Source organism: Megascapheus bottae, chromosome 4 (genome assembly GCF_031878675.1).
Source record: "Megascapheus bottae isolate mThoBot1 chromosome 4, mThoBot2.hap1, whole genome shotgun sequence".
NCBI classification, from domain to species: Eukaryota; Metazoa; Chordata; class Mammalia; order Rodentia; family Geomyidae; genus Megascapheus; species Megascapheus bottae.
The window spans coordinates 58,302,093-58,311,589 of record NC_143512.1 but is presented as its reverse complement, the minus strand read 5'-3'; positions in this window follow the sequence as shown (position 1 = coordinate 58,311,589).

Below are 9,497 nucleotides of genomic sequence, written 5' to 3'. Positions count from 1 at the left end.
AAGATTGTGAATCCACTTAAATTATGAGAAACAGTTTAACTGTAATTTTTTTGATTGTGAGAGAAGTAACAGAATGGAATTCTATGAATGGCAGTTTAGTTTCAATGGAATAGATATTTGTATATCAGAAGTAGGTATATTATGAAACAGAGTCATATTAAAATTTAAATCCTGCTTTTAGAGAAGTCATTCATTATTCATTATGTTTGCTGAGAACTTACAATATATGCTAATATATATTGAGGTTGTGTTTAGTCTATTTCTGGATTGTTCATATATCTTGGAAGTGGTATATCAATCTATAAAGACCAAATGCTGCACTAGGAAGATTTTTGACAGCTCCTTAATGCTATTGGTCCATTATTATAAGTGGAAAATTGTAAGAATGGGCCAGGAAAGTAGATGATCTTCAAGGCATCTGAATTCATAGATAACTCCACTGACACTGCAAAACATAGGACAACTTCCTCATTCCTATTTAGTCCAGTAGATTTTAATTAATTAGAAAGTGAGGTTTAAACTTGAAGGTCATGTTTCAACCTGTACTATAAGCAGGATTTAGAAATAAAGTGAATGCCAGAGCAAATATCCAGTGCATCTGGGTGGAAATCTTTTCTCTGTAAAAGATTCTCTAATCTGAAAATGAATAGCAATGTCTTCCAACCATTATCAGCATGTATTCCTTGCAGCCAAAATTTGCATTTGTATGGGCACAGCCCACACATTGATCAGTGTTTACTGCTGAAATGTTGTAGTTAGCTCATTTGAAAGTTTTTTTTTTTTTTCCTTTGCAGATACAGGAATATCCACATAAGCACCTCTTGCTCATGACAACTGAACAAGGCACAATGGCTGAAAAGAATAACTCTGAATGCCATGGTGGAATACTGGGGTGACTTGGGCACTACAGCAAGGACTCTCTGGAAGTCCCCTTAGACTGAGTAAAACTGGTAGGTTTGTTCATGCCTGGTAAATCCTCTTCGCCAGTTCTCTCTTTGCAAATCTTAGGTGTTTCTCAAAATACCCAAAGGAACAGAGGTTTACAAAGATATAAAGTTCTTTGGAAGTAGACATTTTCTTGTCCATTTTTCCCTTTTAATCATGAAAAATTGCAAACAGGCTTTTATTTTAAAGGTTTCTTTCTCTGAGCACTTAGTTATTAGATTGATAAAAATGACTTCTCTTCATTTGCAGCTTTTAGTAGACTCCTTTACCAAGAAAGAGCAATGGTGAATGGTTGTAAGAACATCTGCTATAATGACAATTTGGTAGTGATATGAGACCTTTGTGGACCCCATTCACAGACATGGTTTCTCCTTTCTAATTAGTCACCTGTGTTGGGTGTCCACACAATGCAATGTGAATATATTTGAGAGACTGCCGTAATGAGCAGGGCAGCTCACATCTTACATTCTTCCTGGACTTCTAGTGAAGATTGCAAACCTCACTCAAGTTTCAATCTTTTTCTCTACGATCCATATGTCTGAGATCTTAAGTTTTGTAAGGAAAGAAACGGTTTGTTTCTCATGATTAAATTAATCATCACTAGTGACTCTTCTTTCCCTGTCCTCACCTTCAGTAGACTGCCAGACCAGTTATTTGATTTGACATTTGTATCAATGTGTCTCTTAGGTCCACCAGGGGGAAAATGGACTCTTCTTTTTGTTCTCCATGACTGCATGTCCCCTCCTAGCACCTGTAACCCAGGACACTGGCAGATTCGGGGCATGGGGAGGTTCCTCGGAGCTCTGAGGTCACTTCTACACCTACTGTGACCGCACCTCCTCCCCACCCTCCCCGGTTTAATCTCTCTAGCCCCAAATTGTCTGCCCACACACCTCCATCTGGTGCTGGCTCTGTACACCCACATCTAGTACAGGCTGGCAGTTGGGTTCTCTTAATAAACAGTCTTCTGTCTGAACCAACCAACCACACCGACCTGTCCTTTCTCCAACCTTTACAGTGTCCTCTGTTCTTCCATGACTATAATGTAACTTGAGGCCTTCATCATTTTTCTTTCCAGACGGCTTTCAAAACCTTTACACTGATTTTTGTGTGTTTGATCTTCTTTACCACTGAAAACTTAAAAACACTACTTTTGAATATATTTCTTGACACCTAGTTCGGAGTCAATGTCATTCAGCATTTGAAATCTTTTATGGCTTCTCTGCTTCTTGCCCGCAACATCTCTTGAGACAGTTCACGATTACTAAGAACATAGTGTTTGAAATCAATCTTCCTGAGTTTGAATCTTGGCTTCAGCAGTTACTAGGTGAGAGAATGTAAGAAGATTGTCCAGTCATTCTGTGACATCATTCACATCTTTGAAGTGAGGGCACTGATCTCAAAATGTGAATCAGGGTAACTGCTTGGCATAATATAAATATTTAACCAATATTGATTGCTGGTATTATTGTAGATTTCTATGCCATATCCTTCATTTGGCTTGATACTATAGTTTATTTAGCTTTCTCCTTTCCTCTTCGCCCCTCCCCACCTCCTCCTTTCCCCTTTCCCCTTTTTCCCCCCTTTTCAATACCATGTCTGATGATCATGTTATTGTTTTTGCTTGAACACACATTCCTATTTTCATCTATAAATTCAAGTTTTTTCTTTGAAATTCCACCAGAGGTCGAGGTCTCCTTTCTATGAAATACTTCTTTATCCTTTACCAAGATATAGCAAATAGTCCAGTTTTCAACTCACAAGGAATACTGAGCTCTTTTTCAACACTATTCAACATGATGTAATATTAATGGTATCATATTTGTCTTCTTTTGCAAAATAGGCTATTAATTTTGTGTGGGCAGTAGCAGTACTCAGTTATTTGAGCTTCTTGGAGCATCAAGCATGTGCTTCACATACAGCAGGGGTCTGCAACTGATTGTTGCATCAGCAAATGAATAAATAAAGCCATAAACCAAAAAAGTTATAATACAAAGGATATTAAAAAGTGACCAAAGTAAATTCAGTAAAGATAAATGGAATCAACATAATCATAAATTGCATACCTGAAGTGAGCATGCCTGAATAAATTAAATATGAAATAAATTCTTTAAACAAGATCCTGAGCTGAAAATTACATCCTGTGGTCTATAAATGATTGATCCAGACTGGTAGAGACATATGAAAAATCCCCTCTGGATTGGAATATTTAATACAGCCTGAAAAAGAGGGTTTTTTTTCCCTTTTAGGGCATCTTGCACATATAAACCCACTCAAATAGAAAAATATTTCTTTGTGACTGTTCACTGCAGTTATCTTTGGTACACAGAAGTATCAATTATCATCCAAATACAAATAACAATAAACATAAAATACCTCCTTAAGAGGAACTATAAAGTGCCAGAGAAACAGTAGTTAAAGATCTTGTTACTAGTAAAGGAAGAAGCAGAATAAAAATATGATAGATTTCATCAAATAAAAATAGTACAAATGATATATCAATGTGATGGTCACAAAGCAAACAGGAAAATAGCACAACATGTATGATGATGAGGAAGCTGATGTTTTAAAATATTAATGTTAAATAATTGCTACTACAAATTAATATTTTGAACATGTACCTCAATTAAAAATAGGCCAATGGAAGCTGGGAGTTTGGCCTAGTGGTTAAAGTGCTTGCCTAGCATGCACAAAGCCCCGGGTTCGATTCCTTGGTACCACATACATACAAAAAAGCCGGAAGTGGTGCTGAGGCTCAAGTGGTAGAGCATTGTCCAAGGACAATGCTTAGGCCCTGAGCTCAATCCCAGGACTGGTAAAAAAAAAAAAATAGGCCAATGGAATGAACATAAGAATAGTTTGAGTAGAAAGACTAATATTCAAAGAATGTGTGTTTTCAGGAGCCATCAAAATTGGCTTTCTTAGGTGATGGAGGCAGGGAAAGTGGGAGAGAAATAGGAAGATACCAATTCAAGGAGGAATGTTCTCAATACCTGACTTAAGTAACAGCAACCCTTCTATACATCACCCTGACAATAAAATAAAATCTAAAATAAAATTGGCTTTCTATCAAAAATTACTTAAACTTCCCTTATCAAATTGTAAAGAAGTTCATAGATAAGTTTTCTGGGGCTGTAATGAAAATGATTATGGTATATAATACTGAAGGGTATAGATGGGTAAGATTTATTTAAAGCTATTTGTTAATGTGTACTTTCAAAATAAATTTTCTGACAGAGTTAAGATGTGTTCTTTCCAGGAGTTAGGAGGAAGAGAGGTAAATAGTCAGAACACAAAATATTTTTAGGGCCCAGTGATGACGGATGCTTGTCCAAATTTGCAAAAAAATCTTTAATGTCAAATGTTGATCACCATGGGTTGATATAATATATCAGCTGTAGCAAATGTACTGTTCTTTTGTAGCATATATAAGCTGAAGAGCTGTTATGCTTGTGTGAAGGTACAGACATCTGAGAAAAACACACTTATTACTTTTTAAACTGCCCTAAAACAGAAGTCTATTTGTCCAAATGGTTAATGGGTTAAATGGTTAATTGGTCAACTGATTAATTGAAAAATTCTTTTACAGACTATCAAGCAGGTACTAAGAATACAATATACAATATACAATGGTCTACAAATGCCAAACAAATATTCTATCAAGGAATAAGAAAGGTTCTAAGACAAGTATAACAGAATAAGTACAGGCAGTTCTATGGGATGATGTCTGACTCATGGTATCCCATGTAGATATCACTGAGTGCACATTTGACTGAAGCAAAGAAATGAGCCCAGAGCACACCAAGGAAAACACTATTCCAGGCAGAAGGGCAGCAAGGTTCAGGGCAGAGGTGAAGGTAGAGTTGGGAAAACTTAAGGATATTCTAATAATGAGAATCCTTTGGAACTTGAAGTAACACATTCTGTCAATTTCCTGGCTGATTTATTGGGGGTTATTAAAAATGAAAGGTTTTTACCATTCTTGAGTTTTTCATTTTAATTAAAAACAGGCATATTCATGTCCTTTTTGCTTCTTCTGACCACATCTGGAATAGTGTTTTCATAGAACTTTTAGTGCTTCTTCAGGGTTTTCTAGGAATAAAGTTGGTAAGAAGGTCTATAGCCTAATGGGTAAGATAATTGATAATGTGGCTCACCAGAATTTTGCAGGTAAGATGGAAAAGATCAAAATAATCCAATTATATCCTCAAAATTTCCAGAACTACTAGGCAAATGAATAGAACTGAGCTCACCTCTTCTCTCTCTCTCTCTCTCTCTCTCTCTCTCTCTCTCTCTCTCTCTCTCTCTCTCTCTCCATCTATCTATCTCCACATAGAAATTGGTATTAATTAATCATCAGTAAGTAACTGAAAAGTTCAAAACACTTGGTTTCTTGATCTGAAAGGGGAAGACTGACAAAATGTGCATATAAAGCTTCCCACTAACCAAAGCGATTGCCTTGTGTTCCTTTCCTTTCTTTTCCTGGTGATGATGGCTACAGAAGCATATTCTGAAAGTGAAATTAGCCAAAAATCCTTAGGCAGAACAAAATTTCTCACTTCTAGGAAAAAAATGACCATCCAAAGATTTCTTGGCTCTCAAATCACTCTGCAAAATAATATTTTGATGACTTAAGTGTGAACAAATCAGAAACACATGTTTTCAGTTTCCTAGGAAATAATGATTGCTTTAAAATTAACCTAAAGGTTCCAGGTGGAGTTTAGATTTTATTAAGTCTCAAATATTTGGCAAATAGTTCAAGGTGTAGGATTCAGTGTTCATCTGGATTCATGGAGTCCTGATATAAATTAGATATCACAAACATGTGTTGAGTGTATGGCTTTGATCTCTTTTCACAGTGGATTGGATCTCAAGACCTAACTCAATCACACAAATGGAAGCTCAGAGCGTGCCCAAAGTTCCCTTCTCTTCATTAAGATTTTCCATTGAGTCATAAGAGTATAGATGAACATTTGGAAAGGCAGCTTGAGAGAATGGCATTACTAAAGAACTAGATTTGAAAATTAATAAATAAGATCTTTAATAATAATTATAAATTAGCTCAAGGGACTTTTCAACTTGAAAACTAACTTTTAAAAATGTCCTCATTTGTGAAATTATGTACTGGATTTTGATTTTGTGAATATTCCAAGATAGTTATAACCTATGATTGTGTGACATGATGTAGCATATATATATACATATATATATATATATGGAAAACTCTGATCATATTAACTGTGCTTAAAAAGAGAAGGAAGAAGCCTTAATACCTTCAATAAAACACCTGTTTAAATTTTAGCTCAAATTAAAATGTTTGATATAAATATCACAAAATCAAGATAGTTCTGAAAAAATTCTGACAAATGTCCACTTAATAATTATAGGCATCAAGTAGATTTTATTTAATGCATTAGAATGTGTTACATTATATTCTCAACAATTTTCTTAAGTACCAGTGTATATGGAGGTTGATCTCTCTTCATAGGTTTTTTTGTGCTGAAACTTGGGGTGGATATAGGCTACATGGTAGAAGTCAAAATATCAAAGCTGAAAGAGCTAGGCTTGGTCTATCATGATTGAGCTGCATTTCTTCCTTCATAGAATCAGGGGAAAATGGGAAGTACTTTAGTTTCTTGACCTTATAATGACACAAGCTATAGACTGTATATTTCAGAGATATTCAAATTACACTTACATCAAGGAAACTTTCAAAGTTGTTCACATATTTTTGCACATATTGATTTTGATGATTCATCTCGGTTCTAAGTGAGGAATTTGACTTATAGTGGGTTTCCTTATTTCCACAGATCTTCCTTCAGTGTGGAATTTCATATGATTAAGTCAGTAAACAAAGAGAAAAATGAGAGCAAATACAGATACTATTGGAGATCTTCAAAATTCACTTGCTAATGGGTCTTGGGGGTATTTAAAGAACTCTTCCAGTATATGAATGTAAAAAATAATCTGTGAAGAAGCTTGTATCATTTCATCAGATTTATTTATTTATTCTTTTAAATATTTTCTTTGGTGAAAATATGTAGCATTAGTAGGGAGAGAGAAAATAGAAAAAATTGGATTATCCATTTCTATTGCCATTGTAGTCTATTAACTGTTAATTTATTTTAGTTTTATGTTAATTTTATACCTAGTTCTGTTTAATGTCTAGTACTGAGATGAAAAATATTCATAACAAATTATTTGCTAGTTTTATAACAAGAGAAGGAGTAGAGAATCTGCTCAGGTTCATGAAGAGGCTTTCTTGATAAATTATAGGGCAAGAATATCATATGATGAGACAGAATAGATTGCAAACTCAGTCTCTGCCAACTTAAAAAAGCCATAATAAAGCTGCAGAAAACTTGCCCCTATGATGTTCTCTAATTGATTCCTGAAGCACTCATGTTCAAGTCTCATTAACATGTGCTCTGCAAGTTTCAACATAAGTTTGAAGGACACAGCACTTCCTATACCATAATACAAGGTGAAGAGAATGAGAAAAAGTTCTAGAGGGAAGGTTGAGAATGAATGGCATATTAGGAAGAAAATAAGATCAGATGAATGAAAAGTGGAAAATAAAACTACTCCCTAACATTACATTAGCTTTTTGTCTGTTGCATTGCAAGACATCAATTTGTTTTTTAAAAGACGTTGACACAGGTGGAAACTTTCTTAATAAAGGCCCTGAAACACACCAAAATTAAAGAAAGTTTGTACAAATAGTACTGCATTAAACTGTAGTGCTCCTGTATGGAAAAGGACATAGCTAGCTAGATAAATAGCCCACAGAGTAGGAGATCTTCACTAGCCATACAACAGATAAGAGCCTCATATTTAAAAGATACCTTCAGCTCAAAAATTGAATCTCTCTGAAACCCTCAAAGAAACAACCATCCTATTACAAGGTGGGTCAAAGACTTAAAAAGAGTCATCTTTGAAGAGGAAATAAGAATGGCCAATAGATACATGAAGAAATGCTCGCCATCTCTGGCCATAAAAGAAATACAAATCAAAACAACTTTGAGATTCCACCTCAACCCAGTTAGAATGGTCATTATCAAAAAATCTAATAATAACAGATGCAGGCAGACACGTGGCCAGGAGGAATCACTACTACACAGTTGGTGGGAGTATAAACTCGTTCAACCACTCTGGAAAGCAGTATGGGGGTTCCTCAAAAGACTAAAAATTGATCTCCCTTATGACCCAGAAATTCCAATACTGGGCATTTACCCAAATGTCCAGAGACAAGGCCATACTAAAGCTACTAGGACAATGATTTTCACTGCAGAATTATTTACCATAGCTAAGATATGGAACCAACCCAGATGCCCCTCAGTAGATGAATGGATCAAGAAAATGTGGTACTTGTACACAATGGAATTCTATACTGCCATCAGAAAGAATGCCATTGTTCCATTTACAAGGAAATGGAAAGACTTGGGAAAAAATCATATTAATAAAGTAAGTCAGACCCAAAGGAACATAGGCGCCATGATTTTCCTCATTTGTAATAATTAGTACACATCTAGGATCCTACTAGCAGAGGATCCAGTAGCTCAATAGCTATGTACATATGGTCATACAGGATGAGATTAAATAAAATGAACTCCTGCATATGGAAACTAGAGGTTTATGTTTGTGATTATTGTTCTTAATGTACTATGTACAGTTATTTCTTTTCTCTTTTTTGCCCTTAAGGTTAATCTCAAGTGGTTAATGTATCTGACTTTTTTATTCTCTAGTATTTTGTATATACATTTATTTGTTTATTTGAAATAGGGAAAAGAAGGGGGAAAACAAGATGATGGGGAGGGGGTGGGGAGAGGGAAAAAGGGACAAAAGCATGAGAAGGGTATCAATATTGGAGAAGTAATGTACACACTAGGTGACCAATGTAACTGTAACCCGTCTATATATTACCCCAACAATAAAAAATTTATTTTATTATCAGAGTTACAGAGTTCATTTCCAACATATTATGTCATGAATATCACTGCTACACTGGCTCATCTTTTTACTATAATGTTTACCATAGTCCAGGAGCTTCATTACTGTGAACTAGAAAAGAAAAAACTATTTTGGGCATTAGTTCTCAATTACATGCAGACTATCTATGGAAATGGTAAGAGACCAGGGATCTTCAGATACATGGATCATGTAGCTATTTTGAACAGAGGACAAATCTTATTTACCATTAATCATTACTGTCCTATCAAAAAGTTAGTTAGAAGTTGGAGGCATGTCGCAATTGGTAGAGCTCTTCCCTAGCAAGTGTGCGGCCTCAAGCTCAAACTCTATGTACCACCAGAACATAAATAAGGTTTTTTGAAAAAAAAAATGTGAGCTAGAATTGTCTTTATGTACAATATACTTTGGAACTTGTCAAGTACACAACTGGTTTTACACAGTAATAATTTATTAAGGTCAGGTATAATCAAAAAGCTTCAAAAGCAATGTGGCTTCATATGTGACCTTCTCTGGATAGTCTGCCCACACTTCTACACAGATTAAATAAAGCTAACAAATAATGGATTTTTTTGGTAGGTTGT